Here is a 25,015-nt window from a genome sequence, read left to right on the forward strand (position 1 = left end):
GAACCGCGCGGGGTCGACGGCGCCGCGCTTGCGCAGATCCGGCCGCGCCGCGGCGGGGGCGGGGGTGGGGTTTCTGTGACTCTGGGACCGCGGGTCCTAAAAACTGGCTGTTCCCAGGGAAAGGTAGCCCTCCTTAGTCTCAAGGTCCGCTTTGTAAAATAAAGCGATCCGTGCAAGCTGAAGTCTGGGGAAGAGAAAGGATGGGGGTTACGGGCTGCCACAGGCTTTCGGACCCGCCTGTCCAGGGGCCGGCGGCGGCGCGGGTGAAGCCAGCGAGAGGTGCGAGCTGTGCGTGCGGCGCGCGGGGATGAGAAATCCGATCACGGGTTAGTGGAGAAGCGCCAGGGGGACGCCTGGGCCGGAAAACGCGTTGGGGGAAGGGGAAGCGCCGCTGTATGCGTGATTCCCGATTAACGGCCTCTAGGCGGCGTGGACACTACAGCGTCCCAGCGACCCCTTCCAGACGCTGAGTCCTAAGTTTGTCGAAGGTAGAAACGTGGTTAGCTTTGTTTGTGTGTGTGGTGGTTGGCGGAGGTGGGCGGGGGGCGCGGGGGACGGGTATTTCCTATACTGGGAACAATTTCCTCAGGGCTGGGGAGTAGGCGCTCAGTTAGTGTTTGTTGTTAAATTCTTTAAGTACCACTAACTTGTAAGATTGATAAAAACTCATTGAGGATGAAGGATAGAAATCTCACTGTCTGCAAGCCACCTTCTCACAGTTTACCATTCTTGCTCCCAGATATGCTTATATAGCTAAGCTTTTGGAAGTAAAAGGTGCATTAGTCATTGAATTCCAACTTTTGAAAGTTTAAGATTTTTGTTACTGTGCCTGTGCATTTAATATGGTGCTATACATTCCTTGTGGCTCAGCTGGTAAAGAATCCGCCTGCAATGCAGGAGACCTGGGTTCGATCTCTGGGTTGGGAAGATCCCCTGGAGAAGGGAAAAGCTACCCACTCCAGTATTCCGGCCTGGAGAATTCCATGGACTGTATAGTCTATGGGGTCGCAAAGAGTCGGACACGACTAAGCGACTTTCACTTTCATACATTCAGTCAATCCTCATTGAGTCTCCTGTGCTTATTCACTCAGTTGTATCCGACTCTGTGAACCTTTGGACTGTTAACCCTCTGTCAATGGGGTTTTTCAGGCAAGGATACTGGAGTGGGTTGCCATTTCCTCCTCCAGGGATCTTTCTGACCCAGGGATTGAACCAGAGTCTTTTGTGTCTTTTGTATTGCAGGCAGATTCTTTACCGATGAGATATCAGGGAAGCCCTCCTAATCTCCTGGCTTATTTATTTCCACAAGGAAGAAAAGAGAGGTAGGCTTCCAATCTGTGGGCAATTCCTTTTGTATAGGCTGAAAGAAAGGATGACTGTCTTTGGATAATGTCGAGACTGCAAGTGGCTGCTATGCTTAAGATACACTTGCTATGAACAACGTTAAAAGATATCTTCTTTTATATTAAAGAAATTAAAAGACGCTTACTCCTTGGAAGGAAAGTTATGACCAACCTAGATAGCATGTTCAAAAGCAGAGACATTACTTTGCCAACAAAGGTTCGTCTAGTCAAGGCTATGGTTTTTCCTGTGGTCATGTATGGATGTGAGAGTTGGACTGTGAAGAAGGCTGAGCGCTGAAGAATTGATGCTTTTGAACTGTGGTGTTGGAGAAGACTCTTGAGAGTCCCTTGACTGCAAGGAGATCCAACCAGTCCATTCTGAAGGAGATCAGCCCTGGGATTTCTTTGGAAGGAATGACGCTAAAGCTGAAACTCCAGTACTTTGGCCACCTCATGCGAAGAGTTGACTCATTGGAGAAGACTGATGCTGGGAGGGATTGGGGGCAGGAGGAGAAGGGGACGACAGAGGATGAGATGGCTGGATGGCATCACTGACTTGATGGACGTGAGTCTGAGTGAACTCTGGGAGTTGGTGATGGACAGGGAGGCCTGGCGTGCTGTGATTCATGGGGTCGCAAAGAGTCGGACATGACTGAGTGACTGATCTGATCTGATCTGATCTGATGGTTGATTTACAATATAGTTTCAGGTATACAGCCCAGTGATTGAATTATACATATATGTGTATATGTTCTTTTTCAGACTCTTTCCCCTTATAGGTTATTACAAAATATTGAGTATAGTTCCTTGTCCTATATAGTATGTCCTTGTTGGTTATTTGTTTTATATATAGCAGTGTGTATATGTTAATCCCAACCTAATTTATCCTTCCCCACAGAAGTATCTTTAAAAAAAAGTTAATAAACACAACAAAACAGATCTGAGAAATTTTGGAAGTTAAATCATGACTCTCATACAAATATGCCAAAGATTTATGTCTCATACACATGTCAAAGATTTAACTCACTAATTTATGAGGGGAAAAGTAGGTACGATGAATGATAAAAGTGGTTCAAAGATGAATCCAAAAGACAGGTACATGTAGGCAGTCAGGAATGCTGCCAGTGGTTAAGACTCTGCATCCCAATGCAGGGGCCACGAGTTCAGTCCCTGGTTGGGGAACTAAGATCCCACATCCCAGTGTGGCCCAAAAATTAAAATAAAAAAGAATTTGCTTAATTGAACCAAATCAAAACTGGCTTCTATAGTAGGGAAGTCAGTTGATCTTCTGCCAGACAAGGTTCATTTAAATGTCAGATATCAGTGGGCAGGAATTGTTACCAAGCAGGTCAGCTGGACTTGCATGGAGACCTCTTGTCTTTTTCCTGAAACTGGTGCTGAGAGTGGAATCACACAAGCTATATTCAATAGCCAAAGAATGGAAAGGGGGAACCTAGTTTGCAAATCAGCTCTCAACCCAAATCTGGTGGAGCCACCAAATATGTTAGAAGGTCAAGGTTAAAAGGAAGGAATTGGCAGGAGGGGAAAGAATATTCATGACTTACTGGAGAACTGGGGTGTGGTTTGGACCCAGAACTGTTGCGCCTCTCCTTTGCAGTGCTTTATGGGCTTTTTCAGTTGCTGTCCTGGCAGTTGTCAGCTGTCCTGGCGCTGATGAGTGTGTCATTTAGCCTGTGCTAATATATTACAGTGAGCTGATAATGAGACTCAAGGTCCACTGGAAGCCACATCTTCCCCACTCTTTGGCCTAGTTTGTTCTCATCAGTTCTTGTTACTTTTTCTCTTTGCATCTTCCTCCTGAAACTTGCATGCTTGTGGGTGCTCATTTGCTCAGTCATGTCCAACTCTTTGCAACCCCATGGACTGTAACCCACCAGACTCCTCTGTCCATGGGATTTCCTTAGATAAGAATAATTGGTTTTGGAGTTCTGTGGTGGTCCCAGTGGTTAGGGCTCTGAGCTTTCACTGTAGGAGGTACAGATTTGATCCCTAGTCGGGGACTAAGATCCTGCATGCTACATGGTACAGCCAAAAATTTAAACTAAGTAAATTAAAGAAAAAAACACACATTTCATTTGAAGGAGGGGCAAGGGTAAGATTCTGGGGCAACAGCCTTGGTAACAGAATCACTGGCCTTGCTGTCTATTCTCGAATCTATAGCGTTGGGACACCCCTGTTGGCTCCAGTGGCTGGGAGTGCACACTTCCAGTGCAGGATACCCAGGTTTGATCCCTGGTCAGGGAACTAGATCCCACACACTGCAACTAAAGATCCCAAGTGTTGCCAACTAATACCCAGTACAGCCAAATAAATAAATAAATTTTAAACCTATAGAATGGAACTTCCCTCATGGTCCAGTGGTTAAGGATCCGCCTTCCAGTGCAGGGGACATGGGTTCGATCCTTGGCCTGGGAACTAAGATCCCGTGTGCTGGGAGGCAGTTAAGCCTGCACATGCCACAGCTACTGAGTCCCTTCACCACAAGGAAAGATCCCTAGGGCTGCAGCCAAGACCTGATGCTGCCAAAAAAAAAAAAACCTATGGAGTTAGAAATAGCTTAAAGCAAAGAAAAAGATCCATAGACCCAGATAATCCAAGGGTGTGCAGGACAACACCTAGTTGCCCGTTGAAGACACACGCTGACTTTGTGACCCATTTCAAAGTCTTTCACAAAAAGACTTGTAATTCTCCTCAGCCCCCACACCTGTACGGGCTTGTTTACTGTAACTTGAAAATTGCCCTGTTGCTAAAGGAAGTAGCATGATGAAATCATTCATTAAAATATCTAACAGGATGACAGCAGTTGACAAAAACAATTCAACTCTTATCAAGGATTTTCATCTTTCTCAACAGACTTGGTATGTGGTCTTCTGCAAGTCATTTCCCTTCTCTAAGCCTCGGCTTTTTTTTACTCTCTAAAAAAATACAAGATTAGACTTGATTTCCAAGGTTTCTTCCTATTTTGAGACAGTGGTTCAACACACTTTTTTTGGGTCTCTCTTTTATTTCATAAGGCCCACAGAACCAAACACCTACCCTTGGATGTCCTCACAGGAATGAGGACATCTCAGCTCCAGGATCAGTTCTGTGTATCCATCAGGAGCTAGTGTGCAGCTAACCACTCATCCCACGAAATAGTTCTTTTAAAGTGGAGCCTCCGTTCAACCACATGAAAAGATGCTCAGCCTCATTCAAAGTAAAAGGAATGAATCCAGATTTAAGAGTATCAAGAGCTCCCATTTTTCACCTAGTCAGTTGATGAACATTAAAGTTTGGCGATTCTGTGTGTTGGCAGGAAGACCAAATTGGTACAGTTGTCACTTTATTCAGCTCTTTGCAGAGCAAGATAGAGGTATGAATCAAAACAATTTAATTGTATTTACCCTTTGACCCAACTTAGCAATTTATCCTCCAGATAGAGTCCCTCATGCACACAAAGATGTTTGCACTTCAGTATTTATAGTAGAATGTTTGTAGAAGCATAAAAATGCATCGCCCTATATGCTGTCGGTATATGAAGTAGAGTATGTTATACATACGAATGGAATACTGTGCAGTGATATCTGAGGTATATTAACTCTATGGTGTCAGTTCAGTTCAGTTGAGTTGCTCAGTCGTGTCCGACTCTTTGCGATCCCATGGACTGCAGCACGCCAGGCTTCCCTGTCCATTACCAGCTAACTACAGTGTAAAACTGTATTTGAAAAAGAAGATCTGGGGCATATATATGTTTGTATATACAATCCCTGGGAAAATGTACAAGGAATAGGTTTGTAACTTGTTAAGTTTGTAAACCAGGTATCCATTTTTAAATACATAAAAATTTAAAATAAATGAGACAACCCAATGGAACAATTGGCAAAACACTTGAACAGGTGCTTCACAGAAGAAAATCCAAACATGAAAAAATGCTCATTTTCATTAGTCATCAGGGAAATGCAAACTTCAACCACAATGAAATACTATTTACACACCCACTAGAATGGCTAACATGAAAAAAACACCAAGTGCTGGTGAGCATGCAGAGAAACTGGGGCTTCCATCCACTTCACTGCCGGGGGCAGGAATGTGATTGTTAAACCACCCGGCAGGACCGTTAGGAGTACCTGCTGAAGACAGATCGGAAGACTTGTGATAGGATGTTCCCACAATACACAGTACAGCATTGTTCATGGATATTCAGGTTGTTTGCAGTGTGGAGCCAGAATGAACAGATAGTAGTCTACCTATACAGTGAAATACAAGACTCTACAGAATGAAAGTGCACACTACACACAAGTAAATCTCACAAATAGGATGTTGAGTAAAAGTTCAAAATCGGGCAAAACTGACCTTTGGTATAGGAAGACAGGGCAGGGCTGTGATTACCACGGTAGTAGGGATGCTGGGGCCTAGTAATATTCTATTTCTTGAGCTGGGTGCTGGTTGTATGGGTGCTCACTTGGTAAAAATTCAGCCTTGTACATTTATGATTTGTATACTGGTATTTTAACAGTGGGAGAGAAAGAGACTTCCAAGGTCTGTACAGTGGAAAAATCAGAAATTTCTTCAGAAGGGAGTTTGGGTGGTTTCTTATTTTTTCCACTGAGATTGTGATGTTGAATGCATCAGCCAGATCAGGGAAGCCAGAAGGCTGAAGCTCTCCAACTCAAGGTGCTGAACAAGGCCCAGGAAGTCTAAACCCAAAGTGGTGTGACACATTCCTGAATTCCTTTTCACTGGGTCACCTCACCTCCAGCTGCAGGTAGAGCCCTCGAGGGCAGCAGGCCTGTGCCTTGGGCTCTGCGTTCCCTGGAATCCCAAGCTGGCCCTCTCCTGCCCTTCAGCATGTCTTCCTCCCCGGCACATTATCAAAAATTCCTCCTTCTCTTCCATTCCTGCGACAGTGCAATACACAGCAAATGAACGAATGAACATGTCACGGTTGGCCCCTTGTTCAGATGAAGAAACAGGCCCACTGAGTTTAAGGAGTGTGCTGAGGGTCATACAAGTGGGAGAGGAGCTCATAGCCTCCTACTCCTGAAGCACCCTCTACAGGAAGAAAGGTGTATACACATGGCTGATTCATTTTGTTATGCAGCAGAAACTAACACAGCATTGTAAAGCAATGATAAAAAGATACTAAGGAAAAACACCTGAAAAAAAGCACCTGATCTGAGAATGAAGCCCACCTCAAAGGGAAGCAGTCAAGAAGGCAAGAGAGACGAGACCAAGTTCTGATGACATCACTTGGCCCCTGGATCCTGCTGGGCCAACCCCAGAACTTTTCAGTCATGTAAGCCACAGTATTCCTATGATCACCACTCTTTTTTTTGGTTGTGCCTTGAGGGATGCAGGACCCCAGTTCCCCCACCTGGAGTCAAACCCGCACCCCCTGCAGTGGAAGCTGTCTTAACCACTGGACCACCAGGGAAGTCCCTATATGCCCTCTTTTTTTGAAAAACCAGTTTGCCTGGCCTTTTGTCACTTACACATTTACATTCTGGTAAATACACGTTCCAGGTCCAAATACACTAGTTCTATCGTATTTCCTCGAATTACCAGTATAGATTTCATATCTTGAAATCTCATGGTTAACCCAGCATGACTTGATCTTTGCCACTGGTGCTTCCTCTTCTGCGGGGTCACAGATGTTTTTCATGAGTCATCTGTCCTGAATGTTTCCCAGGCCCAATGTCTAGTTCACTGGTCTGTGGTTTGCAGAATTTACTTTCTTCCCCTTTTTAAGTAAAATGGCCATGTCATGTGTTTCTCTCCAACCTTCTGGCAAGTTCAGATGATCTTTTATGAAGTTTGGAGAGATAGGTGAATCTTCTTGAAGATAAATGATATTTCCCCCAAATGGAGTCTGACCCTGAATGAACCCTCATTTTCCAATTTTCCTGAATAGTTGGTATCACCACAGTGAGGACAAGGCTGAAAGAGTCTACTCCTGGTGCTGGGTTCACTCACTGAACCAAAGGAGGACTTCCTCCAGCCACAGATACGATCCTCCTCTATTCCATACAGTCTTCGTGATGCTCTTGTAGCCTTCAGGATCCGCCCCCCGCATCTGTAGTGCCCACATAACTTACACTTCTCTGAATTCACATGAAGCTTAAAATACCCAGAGATCTGGTTTCTCACAAATGATGACTACACGGAGCTGGTCATGCAAATCAGAAATGGACCAGAAGCAGCTGCGGTGCTGAAGGCCCCATGCCTCTTGTAGAATCGCAGCTCCCAGCTCTTTCCTTCCCGTTGGTCCCTTCAACTTTCCCAAGCAAGTCTGAACAGTCCACTTTCCCAGGGACCAGCAGCTCCACGTGTGGGGCACAAGAAAGACACTTGATCGTCAATCCACAGGTGTCTTTTCTTCTAAGTGGCAGAACTCCAGTTCCTCCTGCCTAACTCCTAAGACTTCAGAGAACAACCCCTGCCCCAGTTTTCTGAGGTTGACATTCTGCCCTAGTTCAGATGCCAGGGCATTTATTTAAAGGCAGAGCTTTTTAGGGCTTCCCTGGTGGCTCAGTGGTAAAGAATCTGCCTGCCAATGCAGGAGATGCAGGTTCGATCCCTGGGTCAGAAAGATACCCTGGAGAAGGAAATGGTGACCCATTCGAGTATTCTTGCCAGGGAAATCCCATGGACAGAGGAGCCTGGAGGGCTGCAGTCCACGGGGTTGAAAAGAGTTGGACACAGCTTAGTTACCCACCCAAAGGCGCTCTATAGCCCTGCAGTGTAGCTCTGGAACTGTCTTCAGAGAATTTGCAGTGTCAGAATTCACAGTCTGTTTCCCTAGGTGTTAGAACCAAGCTTGCCATAACCCCAAGATTTTTGGGAGGGGGGGTGTCCATTTACATTCCTATGCTTGCTCTTGAACTGAAAAATCCCAGATACATGTATATGTATGACTGAGTCGCTTTGCTGTCCACCCAAAACTGTCACAACATTGTTAAACAGCTATATTCCAATATAAAATAAAAAGCTTTTAAAAAAAATAAGTGTCCGAAGCACACACATTTTTTACCTTTTGTGGTTTTGGTTTGTTCTTTTGAAGAGATGTGGAAGAAACCCAAGCCAGACAGCTCGAAAATTGTGTTTACTGTATCTGGTGAAAAGATGCTGATGCGCGTAGGAGTTCAAGAAAGTGGAATCCATCAGCTTTTTAAGATGCCCCCTTTCAAAAAAAATCAATCGGCCTCACAGTGCCCTTCCGTTCCATACATCCTTGCCTGACTGGTTTCACAAGTACGTTCCTTAAAGTCAAGGCTTCAGCCTAACTGAAACAGACGAGCAGGAAATGGCATAAGGGGATCCTTGTCTTAAAGGTGCGGACACCAGGGCGGGGTAGCAACCCGAATCAGGTTATACTCCCTTCCTGGGCTCCCCCACCTCCAGAATCACCAAGTAATTCACTCATCTGTCCACAGAACGGCCTGCACCCACCCCCCACCCCACAGCTCTGCTCGGCCCGGGAGAACACCCTAGTTTTTTGAGCAGATCCAGGAAACGGGGTTGCAGCGACCTTCTGTTAGAAGTCCCCTAGAGTGCTCCCAGGGGCGGGGGACGACGCCTGCATCCGAAAGGCGGCCCCAGCCCGGAGCGAGCCGGGGCCGGAGGGGCCCGAGAGCCTCGGAGCTTCAGGCGCGGGTAGCGGCCCCACCCCAGCACGTGACGCTGCTTCCGGGCCGCACCGCGGCTGCGCAGTCCGGGGGGCGGGGGGGGCGGGCCCGGGCTGCTGACTGACAGCTCGCGCGGGCAGGCCTCAGAAGGACACGGCTCCGGGGCCGGTGCAGTGGCCACACCGCCGAGCCCAAAGGCGCCCGCCCGCGCGCTAGCTCCCGGGCCCATCCGGCCGTCCAACCCCCGCCGCGGTGAGAGGGGCGGGGGGCCCTTTGGCGCCCGTGAGGGGAACGGCGTGCCAGGCTCTGTGGGCGGCGCGGGGACTCGCTCTCCGAGGGGCGACAGCCGGAGCGCCCGCGGACCGGCGGGTGAGGGGTGGTCGGGTGGGGACCGGGGCTCTGCGGGGTCGGCCTCGGCTCGCGCTGAGGTGAGGAAACGGGAGGAGGGGGCCAAGAGCCCACCTTATGGGGAGCAGGGCGCTCCCTGGGGGGTGGAGGGGCTGGAAAAGGTGTCCCCATCCCTGGCGGCTGACGGTGTCGCCAGGTGGCTTAGGAATGGAGCCGGCTCCCCAGTTTTGGGGGAGGAACCCCCCCGACTCCTGGACGAGCGTGCTGGGGAGGGGCTTCCTCGAACCGGGATGGGGAGGACTCGGTGAGTTGTGCTGCGTGCTGGGCTTTAAGTTTGCTGCCCCTCTGCTTCTGAGGTGGCAGCGGGGGCGGTGTGGGGGCACAGGAGAAGGGCTCGACCCGCCTCCCCGGGACCCCCTCGTCCCCGCGGTGGTCGGGAGCAAGAGGAGCTTTGCCGTGGGGCCGTGTAGAGCAGCTGTGTAGAGCAGCTGGTTCAGGGTGGCCTGGCACAGGGACCAGGGTCTTGGAAAGGACAGGATGGGGGATTTTCTGGAGCTGGGTGGGAGTTTCGCCTTGCTTGGGGTCTGGGCTTCTCTGGGTTATAGGTTGATTGAGTTTGGGAGGAGGAAGAGGACTTGTCAGTAGGGACTGGGCAGCTCCTGTGACTCTGGTTAAGTGTGAGGCCAGGGTGCCAGCCTGCAGACTGGGCAGGAACTCACCTCTGAGCTGGCACAGGTGAGAAGCTTGACGTGCAGCTTGACTCGCTGGGGTGAGTAAATGATAGAGGCAAGCTGACAGCTGTCAGGGAGCAGGCGACTCTCCAGACCATTGTCACCTAAAGCTGAGGTTTGGAGCTCATTTGATTCAAGGCACCCCCTCCCTCAACCTAAACCAGGGCAACCAAGATGCTTAACACCGAATTAAGCAAAGAAAAAAAATTCAGTTGTATTACGCTTGAGCGCTTTTTTCCATCTTTCCGTGGTTCTGTTTAGAAGTGTGTGTTTTCCCTTGTTCCTTCTCTCCCTTGGGCTGTCACTGGCTTTTATTTCCACTTGGTGCAGAAATAGGACTGCTTACGCATTTGAAGCACAGGGCGATCGGCTGGCTATTGAGATCAGCTCACAATGAGAAAGTTGACTCATGAGGTTCTTTTTCCATTAAAGAGATGAAGATGGCTGAGGAGTCAGGAATATGCACTTTACTGGGCAGATTATCTCTAACTTCTCATTTGGTTCTGGAATACATTCCTGTGATTTTCTTCCGTCTTTGTCTTTTGTATGGCTTGTGTGGGTTAATGTGAAGATAGTTTGTATTATTTGAGAACACAGCAACTAAGGCCAGTGAAAAACTACTCAGCAACCTGAGTAAATCACAAACCTTGAATTATTTGCTACAGATTTCCAGACAGTGCAGAATATCCACAGATATTAGACATGGTCCTTTTTGCATGACAATAGCTTTGGTTCTTTGGAGGTAAATTGCTTTAGGATGGCCCCAAATGGCTCTGAGGGGCTTCTTAGGTGGCTCATTGGTAAGGAATCTGCCTGCCAATGCAGAAGACATAGGTTTGATCCTTGGTCCAGGAAGATCCCCTGGAGAAGGAAATGGCAACCCACTCCAGTATTCTTGCCTGGAGAACCTCATGGACAGAGGAGCCTGGCAGGGTACCCATGGGGTCGCAAAGAGTCAGACACGACTGAGCAGCAACAAAATGGCTCTGAGAGCACATTTTTTAGGACAGTTTTTCGGAAGGGTTTAAGGTGAAATGAGTCATCATGCTACCTGCTTTTGTCTCTCTTCCCTTCTCTCAAAAGGAAATAATCAAGTGAAAAGAAACAGCAAAAGCAGCCTAGGAAGAGAGAAAGTCAGGGAAAGTCAACCCATATGACATGCAAAGGGAGGAGTAAAAATCCTTATTGCCAATGATAACCCCTCACTTTTACACCACAGAGTAATTTGCAAAGGGCTCTCACACGCAGAATCTTAACTGATCTTCATAAATGTCACAGATGAGGAAACTAAGGCTAAATGGCTTGCCCATGGTCACTTAGCTAGTAGGAGCAAAGCAGTGTTAAGCCTAGCTGTCTGACACCAGATGCAGTGGCCCATCACCGCTCCGCTGAGCAGGATGCAGGATGCGGGCCGGTGACACACACATCCCAGGGCCCGCGGGATTCCCAGCATCCCTGTCCCCCACCGCTTTCCCTGCTTGCTAAGGCAGCATGGCTCTCGAGCGTAGACGCTCTCCACCACTTCCTTCTACCCCAGGCTTGAGCGTCTGCGTGTACTCAGATTTGTTTATAGGTCCTTGAGAAACCTAGTGGGAAGTATGATTGCAGGGAGTGTGTTTTGCTCAAGCGCTCAGAGTTTCCTAATAGTCTAGGTGTCTTCAGCCACGTGATGCAACAGACCAAGGCAATTCTAGGGACACTTGCCATAATCGTTTTCCTTGTCCTCCACCCAGAAGAAAAATGCAGTGGTTGTGAAACCTGAGGAGTTGACCCAGTACTTTTGTTTGTTTTATCCAGTTTTTTTTATACATGGCATTGTTTGCGTTATGGTGATGTGTTTTTTTTTTTTTTTTTTCCCTTTCCTCTTTAAAGAGGGCACAGCTGTTCTCATTAGGGAAGAATAAGCTTGAATCCCATTTTCTAGCTCTGAGCATCTAGATCTGAAAAAGGACACCAGAGGAGGTTATCTGAGTGTGTTTCAGCAGGTCAGTGGTGCAAAACAATTTTTAAAAAGTCAAGGCAGTCTGGGGTGCATCAGTGGCTGTGTAGATCTGGAAGGACAAAGGTGAAAGTTCTCGTGTTGAGGAGCATGGGCTCAGTAGTTGTGGCTTGCAGGCTCCGTTGCTCAGCAACATATGGAATCTTCCTAGACCAAGGATTGAACCTGTGTCCCCTAAATTGGCAGGCAGATTCTTAGCCACTGTACCAAGAGGGAAGTCCCAGAGTGATTTAAAACAAAAACAACTTTGAATCAAATCATGTCTCTCCCCAGTGACATCTCAGTAGTCTTGGGATCAGATGCAAGCTTCTTACCTGGGCCCACTATGCAAGGACTGACTGACCTTCCTTGTTGCTCCAGCTTCATCAGTTGCCACTCCCTCCCTCAACAAAAGTCCCTCCTTCTTTCTGGGCCTTGACTGGGTCTAACTTGCTCTGTCTCAGGGCCTCTGCACTGGCTGTTCCTCCAGCCAGATTCTCCTGTGGCTGACTCCTTGTCATTCAGGTCACTGGTCCAGTGTCACAAGCTTAGTGGAAGCTCCCCTAACAATTTAAATAATTTCATCCTGGTCCCCAACCCACTTTGCACATGTCGTATTGTTTTACTTTCATCATTGGTATCAGAAATGGCCATATGTGTACGTGCTTTTAGTGTTGGCTCCCCGTTTAACATCGCATCAACAGAGCCCCAAAGAGTGCCTGACACGTAGTAGGTGCTCAGTAAATATTTGCTAAATGAATGATTTTTATAACAGACCTTGTCAAAGATAAGAGGGATTGCTGCATTGGTAGATAATAAGTTAGTCTTCTCTTACTAGAAACAGCCATCGGTAGGCTGGTCAGCTGACTGTCAGGCCAGAGAATTTTAAGCTTTAGACAGACAGTAAAACCAGATCAGTTTATGAGTCTCCTAGGGCTGCTGTACCAAAGTACCACAAACTGGGGGATTTTAGGGAAGAGATAATTATTCTCTTACAGATCAGGAGACAAGACGTGCAAAATCAAGGTGTCAGCAGGGCTGGTTCCTTCTTGGGGTCTGTTGCTGCCCTTCTCTCAGCCTCTGGGGGTTTCCAGCCACCCTTTCTGTTCCTTGTCTTGCAGCTGCATGACCCCCATCCCTGCCTCTGTGGTCACATGACCTTCTTTCTGTGTGTCTGTGTGTATGTATATGTGTTTTCACAGTATCTTCCCTCTGTGTGTGTCTCCCTGTCTCTTCTTATAAGGACACCAGTCAAATTGGATTTGGGGCCCAACCTATTCCATTATGACTTTATGATTAAAAAAAAAAAATGTTTATTTAGTTGGCTGCACCAGGTCTTAGTTTCGGCATGCAGGATATTTAGTTGTGGCATGTGGGATCTAGAACCCAGGTCCCCTGCGTTGGGAACACAGAGTCTTAGCCACTGGACCACCAGGGAGGTCCCTCAGCATCTCTTTCCATGGTTCAATTCATGGGATGCTCAAAGCATAACACCTTCTAACTTCGAGATCCAGTAACATTTTAAGGGGTAAAACTGGTAGGAGGGGGCCGGATTATTTTTCGGGCTAATGACATGGATTTGGATGTTTATGCCTAAAGTATTTGTGATCCTTACAACTTACAGCTTGTGCTCTAGGTGGGTCCCGGGCGAGGAGAGGGAGGGTCTGATTCATAGAGTGACTTGCGCAGGGTCATCCAGGACCGCACGAACCTCCCGACTGACTGCAGAGCCGGTGGCCTCTCCCCATAACCGCTGGTGGCCAGGTCTCCCTGGTGGCTCCAGCCTGGGGCAGGATGCAGAGTTTCCCTGACAGCTCCAGAGGCCCTGGGGGGATGACTGCTCCCTTGGGGACACACTTCTGTCCCCGTCCTTGTGACGAAGGGTTGGCTCCCTGGTGGCGAGATAAACGGTGCCACTGGACACGATGTTCCCGTGTCAGGCCTCGCATAGCCGGTCGGAGCCAGAGGCCACAACATCAGAGCAGTCACATTTTTCCTTTGTGGGACTTTCCCAGTGATTCTGAGGGGCTTTTAAGTAAGGCTTTTGAGAATTCTGAGTTTCAGTGTCTCAGATTTTGACCCTGAAAAAGGTTCAGAAAAAGGGCCATGCAGGAGTTGCTAGAAAAACTTGTGATTTGGGCCTGGTAGGTGGAGAGTGGGGTTGAGGGTCATGAGAGCAGGGCAGCCTGTGAGCAGAGCAGCCAGTGTAACCTGTCCCTTCGCCTTCAGAGGTCTTTTTATTGCTGGCTTCATCTCAGCCAGATACCCAATACCCACTTCTTCCCTATTTAATTTTTTGTTGGCTGGGTAATTCATGCAGGTGGTACAAAACTCAAATGATATGGGAGGATGTCCAGGGAAAAGTGATTTCTGTCTCTACCTCTCCTCCCCTGGCTTCCCGTCTCCTTCCCAGGGGCACCATCTCTGCCCATTTCTGTGTCTCTTTGCAGAGACTGAAAGTCCTTTAATGTCCCCAAGTGCCACCCCCACCCCACCCCATGTCATCCCACACACTGCACTCCCATCCTGACTTTTCATGCCTCTTGCCTTTTCAGAACCCTTGCTGTGGGGACCTATTAGGCTGGTCTGTTCCCAGGTGCTAAGAGCTGATGGCAACACCTCTGCCAAGAGTTTTATATTTAGAAGGGAGATGCTTAGAAAAATAGGAATCTGTAATGGTAGAGCATGGGGCCTTCAGGGAGGAGTGTGGGAGCAGAGCTTGTATTTGTGGGTTCGGATCCGGTGCCTTGAACTTCAGGGTTAGCCCTGGCGAGGAGGCCTATGTGCCTCCCGTCACAGCCTGTGAGCAGCGCTGGCTCTCAGGTTCATGCAGGTCTGGTCCAAGTACTAGGCTGTGTTTGCAGCTCATCTCTCCCGTTTCCTGGTCTGGAGTGGGGCCCATCCTCCGTGTTTTACGCACAGTTTGGTGGTACCTTTATAGCTCTCAAAAGGCGGTGTGGTCCCAGCGTGGCACATGGGGTGACACTTCGTGTCCCGTGACAGAGGAGGGATGTCATGGAAGAAAAGCCTCTCATCCTTGGGGCCTTCTGGGCTCATTCTGGAAACTTCCTTCTGCCTCTGAAGATGCAAAGTGAATGATCAAGATGCATTGCAGTGTGGGAATCATCTCCACCAAAAGCTGAAAGAAATGGTAAATCTGGAAGGGAAAAAAAGAGAGTCAAGGCAATTGTTTTTTCTCCTCGTTACTGAATCCATGTATGGAAGCTCGTGCTGGGTGCGGGCCGTGTTCCCAAGGGCCAGCCTTGCACAGACAGGTGTGCTCTGAGGCCTTTGCAGCCCACCCAGGCATGACTCAGAGCCGATGACTCACTGGTGGCAGTGATGACCAACAGGCAGGGGAAAAGGAGAATCTAGAAAGAGCAGCACCAACAGAAAATGCCAGAGTTAGTGAGCTTGGAGGGTTACTGTTCAGCTGACATCCTTGAGTGAGGGGCTTTGAGGGTGAAACAGGGAAGCTAAGATGCAAAAATAGAACCCAGGAAAAGTGTGTCGGGGGGAAACCCTCACAAGAGAAGAAAGCTAAACTGAACTGTATGCTAAGTCACTTCAGTCGTGTCCGACTCTGTGCGACCCCATAGATGGCAGCCCACCAGACTCCCCCGTCCCTGGGATTCTCCAGGCAAGAACACTGGAGTGGGCTGCCATTTCCTTCTCCAATGCATGAAAGTGAAAAGTGAAAGTGAAGTCACTCAGTCGTGTCTGACTCTTAGCGACCCCATGGACTGCAGCCCACCAGGCTCCTCCATCCATGGGATTTTCCAGGCAGGAGTACTGGAGTGGGGTGCCATTGCCTTAGTAAGTGCTAAGAATGAAGTCAAAGAATTCAGTGAGATTGGACAGTGAAAAGCTTAATTCGTGTGGCGATGCACAGGAAATAGGAAACCAGTTCACAGAGGGAAACTGGTCCACTTCCCTCTCTGGAGAGAGGCAGGTTATGCTGGACTTCGAGAAGCAACAGGATCACTCTCAGGAGCCCGAGGCCTGCTCTGGATGATGAAAAAATTTCATTTTCCTGTTGTCGTGGAGTATAGGTTGTCCACATAATCAAATGTAACGTATAGGGAATTTAGTAAGACCCTTGTGCCCCATGAAGGAAGCAGAATCTCGGACTTCCATTTCTCAGGTCACCCCAAGGGGCCAAAACCTGAGGGGTCCCAGGGATTGACCCCTCCCGCCCAGTGGTCCTCCTCTGTCCTCACCTGTCCCATCTCTGCACAGTCACCAGAGCACAGCATCTTGGCACAGTTAAAATCAGATTGTGGCATTCCCCTGAGGCAAACCCTCCAGGCCTCTCCCAGTGCTCCTGGGGTGAAACCCAAACTCCTTAACTTGGCTCCCAAGCCCCTGCCTAGCAGGTGGCAACCCCACCAGCCTCAACCAGGCCAAGTTCATTCCCACCACAGAGCCTGTGAACTTGCCATTTGCTGGGGCCGGGCTGCTGGTGGGCAGTGGGGATTCCTCAGGCTGAAGGAATAGAAGGGCAGGGTGAGCCACACATATGGGCTTCAGTTTCTAGCAGCCGCACAAACAAGTCAATGAAACAGTCCCAGTTAACTTTAATAGTAGATTTTATTTAATCCAGTATGCCCAGGACATGATCATTGACATATCTAATCAATATAAAAATTGTTAGCAAGACAATTACATTCTCGTCCAGCACTTAGTCTGGGGTCTGCGTGGTTGGCACATCTCAGTTTGAGTGAATCGCGTTCCCTGGCTCAGTGACCACGCAGGGACAGTGGCTGCAGCCCTGTCCCGCTTGTGCTTTTGTTTCATTTTGTTTCATTCATCACTGCTCTTGCGATGGGGAGCATGCTGCCTCCTATTTACCTCTGTTCTCTGATTTGAGCACATGCTCCTGGACGCCTGGGCTTGTTTGCCTTGTCCACTTGGCATAGCACCTGGCACCCTGTGATGCTCAAGAATGTTTGCTGAGTGATCAAACATACACATGATCGAACAAACGAACCACTTCTTCCTCTTCACATCCCAGAGGCAACTGAATAGTTGTCACTGCCATTTAGAGCCTCCTTTAATCAGGGGAACTTCATGCACAAGGCTTCCTGTTTCTCGTAAGTCCCTAACTGCCTCATATCGGGACTTGGGTATGTCACAGGCCCATCGCGATAGTTCTTTACTGAGCTTATTTGCAGGGTGACGGTGATACTACCAAGAAAAAGATTTTCAAAAGGAAGCAGTGAACAGGATTGAGGCTCTGTGGTGGTGTTAGTGCTCAGAGTTAATCTAGATCAGGCATTTCAACTGGGGACAACATCTAGGGACCTTCTCATCACAGCTGGATGGTGCTTCAGGCATCCGTGGGTGGAGGCCAGGGATGCTGCCAAGCCCGCAGAACAGCCCCCACTGCCGAGAATTATCCAGCATGCGTGCTGCTGGAGCCCTGCTGTTGATCAGCGTGGCTTCCTGTTGGCTGCGTTTCTGAGTTGCCTCTGGTAACGTCAAGGAGGTTATTAGTCTCCAGAAACTTGACAGGTTCTGTGCCGGCCCCATCTTTTTATTCCCTTGTCTCCCTTTCATGTAAACCCACCCCTACTTAGCATATCTTTTCCTACAAGGGCAGACCAAACAGGCACTGCCTCCAGCTAAAGCCTTTGAGATGAAAAAAAATGCCGCTCCGCATTTGCAGCACAAATTAGAATTCTGCAGGGCAGACGTCTGGAGAAGACCGTGCTGAGAGCTGTGGATCCGTGTGCTTTACGCCCGTGGAAGCTGTTTGGAAACCTTTGCAGCAAAGCAGAGCGGAAGCCCATTTCTTGCCACCTACCTTGAAGTCAACATCTGCCATCTACATTTTCAAGCAAACAAACAGACATGTACTTACACTCATAAGCAGGACTGCACTGCAGAGTCACACCTGTTTCAATTCTTGTTAAATATGAACGCCCCCCAAAATCAGAGAGTTCAGCTCCCATACTACTGTGGGTAGAAAAGGGATTGATGATAAGTTTCAGGTTTACACTTTTAGAGAATACTTGCAAACATTAAGTGGTGTTGTGCTACACTTGATGATCTTTCTCATCCTCAGTCCTCTGACTAGGTCTGAGTAAGTCTGAACTTCTGTGTGTGTGTGCACGCGTGTATGTGTGCACGTGCGTGTGTGTTGGGGATTATTACTGTCTCTTGCCTGCTGCTTCTTGCTGTTTTCTTTTTTCTTTCTCTTTTCTTTTTGGCCACACCTCACAGTATGCAGGATCTCAGTTCCCTGACCAGGGGTAGAACCACACCCCCTGACCACTAGACTGTCGGAAGTCCCCGTGCTGTTTTCTCTGCAGTGTCTCCCCTTGCCTGGCTGGCAGGCTCCCACCAGATCTCACCTGAACAGTGCAGTCCAGGTCTTGCCCAGGCAGTATCGCCTGCTTCTGCTTCTGGTCTCCCATTCACGCCTGCATCCTGGAATGACAGCGCTGGCCCCCCTTGCTATAATCATTCACTTAGGTCTGTCTCTTCTTAGATGGTGTCTGGGAAAGGAAGGCCCATATACTATTCATCTTTGTGTCTTAATCGCAATTCCCATGACTTGGTAAGGACTTAATAAATGGTCACACACATGACCTGAACTCTACAGGATAACACGTTTCATCTGTCAACGCTGGCACTGCCTCCATCTGAGATGAGAGGCAGCGGCTGTGTCCTTGGCCTTCGACGATGAAAGTTGCAGGACTCGGCACTGAGCAGAGAGATGTCAAACCAGCCCCGGGGCAGGAGTGCTCCCTCCTCTCCCTAGTTCTCTGTTTCACTCAGTTGGCGCTGTTGTGGGCAGAAGTGTGGGCTCCAGACGCAGCTGCGTGTGCACCGCTGTGCGGCTTTGCTGACACCCTGTCCCTTCGCTATGTCACCATTTCCCATCTTGGAGCTGCTTCCGTGAGTCTGCACCTTTCCCCTGAGCTTTCTGTCAGCCTCCCCATCCCTTTTTTTTTAATTAAAAAAAAATATTTTTTTAAAATCTTTTGCCCGTGCTGAGCGGCATGTGGGATCTTAGTTCACCAACCAGGGATTGAACCCAGGACCCCTGCTTTGGAAGCATGTTGCTTTAACCACTGGAGATGGAGAGAAGCCCCTCCCCATCCCGTCTGTGCCAGCCCCCACTGTCTTCTAGAAATCTAAAGTCTCATCTGACACTAACGCTTTGGGGTTTTATTCGAGTAAAATAAAATCTGGAATCACTTATGCATAATTGTTTTGTTCTTGCTCCTTTGCAAGTGTTAGTTGCTTAATCTTGTCCAACTCTTCGACCCTGTGGACTGTTGCCCTCCAGGCTCCTCTGTCCATGGGATTTCCCAGGAAAGAATACTGGAGTGTGTTGCCATGCCCTTCTCCAGGGGATCTTCCTGACCCAGAGATCAAACCAGGGTCTTGTACATTGCAGGCAGATTCTTTACCATCTGAGCCACCAAGGAAGCCCAACATCTCCTTTTGTTCTTTTATTATTATTTTAAAATCGTTCAGTTTTTTTTTTTTTTCAATTAAGGCCCCAAGTAACTAATAGGAAAACCTAGCATTTGTGGGTGAAAAGCTCTAAGCCCTGTGTGTTTGCCAGTCTCTACTAAAGTAGGAATTAAACAACTTCTTTAAATGCTTTGTAAAAAATGTCACACTGCTAAATCTGACATTGCCTGCATTACTTCCAAACAGGAAGACCTATAGCTTATCTTCTCCGGGAGGGAACAGTAATCCACTCCTGTCGCTGACAGCTGCCGGGAGCATGCTTAGCTGTCTCTCAGTGAGCAGCTACCTCCTTGCCTCACAGCAAGGTCGTGGACCCAGACTCTGCTGGGCCTTATCTAGACTTTCTTAGCTCTGTGGCCTTAGACAGTTAGTTTAAAATACTTATCTAAAAAGCTCTTTAGGCAGCTTCTCTAAGCCTTGAAGTGTCTTCAGCCATAAAATGGGAATAGTAATAACCTAGCTCCTGTATTACAGGAGAATTAAAGCAGGTTCTCCACATAGAGTGCTAGCCTGGGGCCTGGTGTGTGATGAGCATACACTGAGTGTTGATTGTAATTATCAGTTAATTATTAAAAAGTGCTAAATAATAGTCACAGCATTATGGAAAAGGACAATCCAAACCACCTTGGCTTTTTCGTGCCGTTGTCGCTGGCCAAAGCAATAGTCCTTCTGGAGGGCATGTCACATCAGCAGCCACGGCAGTGCTCAGGTGTGGCCAGAGGTCTCCGGTGCTTACTGAGAGGTGGGAGCAGTATCTGTTTTGCGATGTCTGCAAATGCCATCCTTTTATGCAAATTCAAATTTGCAAGGGGAGAAAATTTTTAGAAAAATGTAATTGTGTGTAGCTTCTATCATGAGTAGTATAAGAATCTTGAAAAGGTTTGATAAAAGACTCTGGTTTCACATCTCAGACTTCTTCATAGAATCGGTGATGCTCTGTCATTAGGTCCCGCAGCGCTGGACCGTTGTCTCACCCCATTTCTCCCTCTCTGTGTCCATCTGTCTGTCTCTATCATTGTTTCTGTCTCTCTGGTCACTGGAACAACCAGCGTAGGTCTGGTCTTCTTGATGGGATGACAGTCTCCTCCATGTCATGTTTTCAGGAATACTCAGTCTAAAGAGCGCAAGGGATCTCTTCTGTTAACACGAGAGTCTGGACTGGAGTTTTAGGAAGACACATTTGCTCAGTAAGGGGGCAGCAGTGGGTGGTGGTTCAGACAGTACAAGGAATCCGCTTGTAATGAAGGAGACCCAGGTTGGATCCCTGGATTGGGAAGGTCCCTTGGAGAAGGGAATGGCTACCTATTCCAGTATTCTTGCTGGGGAGATCCCATAGACAGAGGAGCCTGGTGGACTGACAGTCCATGGCTGGACATGATTGAACGACTAACACCCGCCCCCCCAACACACACACACGGAATAGGGAAACGAGCCAGTCACTCCAGGAAGGAGTGAGCAAAACCAGCTGTGGAGGTGGCGGCCTGGAGGCAGGTCTCCTGTCTCATCTTGGCAGGGGACCCAGAGGCATCGCCCCAGTTCTCTTGAACTCTGGGCCTTGGTTGGAGGGATGGGCTGATGGCTGGCAGAGCTCCAGGCGTGGCCGAGCCTGGAGAGCATGGCCCGCTCCCTGGCGGCCACGTTGCTTCCAGGAGCAGATGCTGCCCTACAGAGCTGGTCTCATCTTTCTTGGGTGGTTCTGCCCTGTGTGACTGACTTCAACTGCCTCAGATGCCTTCTGTGGACCTACATGTTTTTAGAAAGGCATGAGCATTTCCCCATCTCTTGTTTCCTGAAAACCACAGCAGCTCAGAAGTCGTGTCTTTTCTCCGCATGGACACTTGATTCAGCCTCTGCAGCTCAGCCTTTGTTCAGTCAGTCGTGAGGAAGCTGAGTCCATAGTGTGAACTTGAAGGGAAGAGGTGACCTGGAGCCTGGGGTGCAAGTCAGGAGCCCTGAGTCCCCAGGGAGGGTCTCCTGTGTCACCCAGCCCAGGCTTTCCCTCTGGTCCCAGAGGGGAGCTTTGACTGCATTTTCTGTGTGCAGAAGCATGAGACCCCCAACTCTCCCAGCACCTCCTTCCACTGAGAAGGGGGTCCATCCCTAGCCACGGGCATGATCTCTGACAGACAGATGTGTTCCCCGATGTTTCCTCGGCAGGAAAGGGTGGGTAAAGAGGGGCTGGGGTCCTCTCAGAGCTGCTCAGGCTTTTACAGTAAAATGAGAGTTCTCTCTGCGGAGCGGATCCTTTCATTTGGTTCTTAAGCAGAGGGCCCATGACTATTTTAAGACAGTTGCAGGGGGCTCTTGAAATTGAGTCCCATTTCAAAGATTCAGTGATCCCAAGTCACTGTTACTGCAGAGGAGGGGACTGAGCCCTGCCCCATGTGTTGGGGGCACAGGGGGCCTGTTTTCCAGCCTCTGCAGGCTCTGTTGACCTTCTCAGACCAGTGGTCAGCTCACTAGGCTTAATGGAGCTCCTCCAGGTGGCTGACCCTGATCCTTATGTCCAGCTTGGGCTTTTGTACTTGTCTCAGGCCCGTGACTGGACCCGCCTCGGGTGAGGCTTATCCTCCAGTGGCCGGCGGCTGAGGGAGGGGGTCGGAAAGGAGACGCTGCCCTGTGGTGGGGAGCTGTGCGCAGCCCTGGGGAGGCCAGTGGGCAAGGCACTCGCACTGCCTCCGCGAGTTGCTCTTAACTTGACTGTCATTACTTTGGCCTTTGGCTATCTGCGCTTCCTGTAGAGAACCCAGGGAAGGTCGTCTCTGTGTTTCTCTCACTAACCCTTTCTTCTGTGTGTCTCCTCTGCGTACCCACACCTGTGATGTGCAGCCATTCTACTAGCATTGCCCTACCTGTTTTGTTTTAAAACCAAACGGACTTGATCCGGAGTGCTTTCTTCCTACTTAGCCCCTTCCTCCATGTAGACAAAGGATGAGAAATCACGGAAAAATGAGGGACTCTGGGATCGAGGCCCCGCCCAGTTCTCCACCTCTTGTCTCATGTGTCTGACCCTGTCTGCCTGCAGAGGAAGGGTGGCCCACATGTAGGCAGGTGGTGTCCCATAAGCTTGGCTGGCACGGGGATGGAAAGGACTGATTTGTTTGACCCTGTTCTCCAAGGATTCAGGTCCAGACCTGTTTTTCAGGAAGGGTGTGTGGTTCCAAATGGACACCTGGGAGAAATGTGGACACAGGTACCGGTCAAACCAAGAAATCTAGGTCATGCAGTAGGCTGGATGAACGTCAGCCATAGCGCTGTGGGGTCTGGGGTCTCTAGGGCCCCACTTTTAAAAGAGGAGGGAACTACTATTTACTTATTAGCCCCTGTTCTAGGCACTTGGCTCGCTGCTTCCACCTCTTTTTTTTAAATTAACATATAGTAAAATTTAGTTTGGGCCGACTCTGGGAGAGAGTGGAAGATAGGGAAGCCTGGCGTGCTGCAGCGCATGGGTCTGCAAAGAGTTGGACATGACTGACCGACTAAACAACAAATAGTAAAACTGACTTTTTTGGAGTACGGTCCTGTGTATTTTAAAATACGTACAGATTTGTGTAACCACGAATTCAGTTAAGAGACAAAACACTTTCTCCGTCATCCCCACGTTTCCTTTTGTTGTTTGTTGCACCCCATCCCTAACTCCTGGCAGCCCCTGACCCCCATCTTTTGGAGCACGTCTTATAAGTGGAGTCAGGGTGTAGGTGAAATTCCAAGGACAGTGTTTTCCACTCAGCATCACGCATTTGAGGTTCACCAAGCTGTTACGTGTGGTGGGGTTTTATTGCTGAGAGGTCGACTCATACGTACCCCACAGTTTGTTTAGTCATGCACCCGGAGAAGGACATCTGGGGTATTTTCAGTTTGGGACAGTTATGAATAGAGTTGCTAGAAACATTTGTGTACAGATTTTTGTATGACCCTGAGTTTTCATTTCTCTTAAGTACGTATCTAGGAGTGGGTGTGTGTGACAAGTATATGTTTATAAGAAACTTCCCAAATCTCCCATCCTGAAGAATTCCAAATGATGTCTGTATATCCTCCACCCTGAAGGGCTTGGAGCATAACTCCCCGTTCCTTAAAGGGGGCCTGGCCACAGCAACAGCCTTCCAAAGAGCACAGTTTGGAAAGGGAGATAAACAAAAGAGCACTGTCAGTGGAGAAGCCTGGTAAGTGTGACCTCAGCCTGATGATCAAGGTCACCCGGGAGAAGTCATGTTGATAGTATGTGCCTTTGAAATGATATGATAGAAATGGTGCCTTCTCTCTGGGGTCTTCCTCCCCAACACCCATAACCCCAGTCTAACCATGAGAAAAATACCAGCCAGATCTCCACTAGGCACATTCTACAAAATACACACAAATACACCTCAGAATTGTGGTTTTCAAAAACAAGGAGAATCTGAGAAACTGTTGTAGCCTGAGGAGACAGGATGACAGTGTCATGTGGGATCCTGGAACAGGAAAAGGGCATTAGGAAGAGATGGAGCAAATATGAATAAAGTACATATTTCAGTTAATGAGAATGGATTAATACTGATTCATGAATAATAACTTATACCTAACTAATACAAGATGCTAACAATAGGGAAAGCGATGTGGCGTACATGGTAGGTCTACAGTAAAGTGAGAAAAGTGAAAGTGTTAGTTGCTCAGTCATGCCTGTCTCTGTGCGACCCCACGGACTGTAGCCCACCAGGCTCTTCTGTCCGTGGAATTCTCCCGGCAAGAATACCGGAGTAAGTTGCCATTCCCTTCTCCAGGGGATCGTCCCAACCCAGGGGTTGAATCCACATCTCCTGCATTGCAGACTGATTCTTTACATCTGAGCCACTGAGGAAGCTTTTTTGTAAATCTAAAACTACCCTAAAATTTCAAAGTTTACTTAAAAAGCAAAACCAAAACAGCTGGCAAACGTTTTTGCATTCCTACCAACAATGTATATTAGAGTTCCAGTTGCTCAGCATTCTTGTCAACACTTGATATGACTAATATTTTTTATTTTAGCCATTTTAGCAGGTATGTAATTGGTTGCTGTGTGCTAAGTTGCTTCAGTCATGTCTGACTCTTTGCAACCCCATGGACTGCGGCCCTCCAGGCTCCTCTGGGGAGGAGGAATCCCTTATGGGATTCTCCAGGCAAGAATACTGGAGTGGGTAGCCTATCCCTTTTCCAGGGGATCTTCCCGACCCAGGGATTGAACTGGAGTTTCTTGCATTGCAGGTGGATTCTTTACCAGCTGAGCTACCAGGGAAACCCCAATTGGTGGCTCACTATGGTTTTAATCTGCCTTTCCCTCATGACTAATGATGTCACATACCTTTTCATATACTTACTTACCTTCTGTATCCCCTCTGGTGAAATGTCTGTTCTTTTGCTCCTTGTTAGGTTGGCTTGTTTTCTTACTGTTAGGTTTTGAGAGTTATTTCTGTTTTCTGAATAGAAGTCCCTCATTGGATATGTGTTTTGCAAATATTTTCTCCTAGTCTCTAGCTTGTCTTTTCTTTT

General features: G+C 48.4%; 1 protein-coding gene across 5 annotated transcripts in view; it reads left to right on the forward strand.

Annotated features, from left to right (window-relative positions):
- Positions 1-67: 67 nt before the first annotated feature.
- The window catches only part of KIAA0513 (KIAA0513 ortholog), a 60,504-nt gene continuing 35,556 nt past the window's right edge, over positions 68-25,015 (forward strand). For 2 of the 5 annotated variants that reach the window (XM_061386909.1, XM_061386906.1), the window contains exon 1: positions 9,113-9,220. The gene's annotated coding sequence lies outside the window, so the exon portion shown is untranslated. Of the gene's footprint in view, positions 327-9,070; positions 9,221-25,015 lie in introns of those variants that run through there. The other 3 variants (XM_061386908.1, XM_061386910.1, XM_061386911.1) reach the window with 3 other exon arrangements.

Source organism: Bos javanicus, chromosome 18 (genome assembly GCF_032452875.1).
Source record: "Bos javanicus breed banteng chromosome 18, ARS-OSU_banteng_1.0, whole genome shotgun sequence".
NCBI classification, from domain to species: Eukaryota; Metazoa; Chordata; class Mammalia; order Artiodactyla; family Bovidae; genus Bos; species Bos javanicus.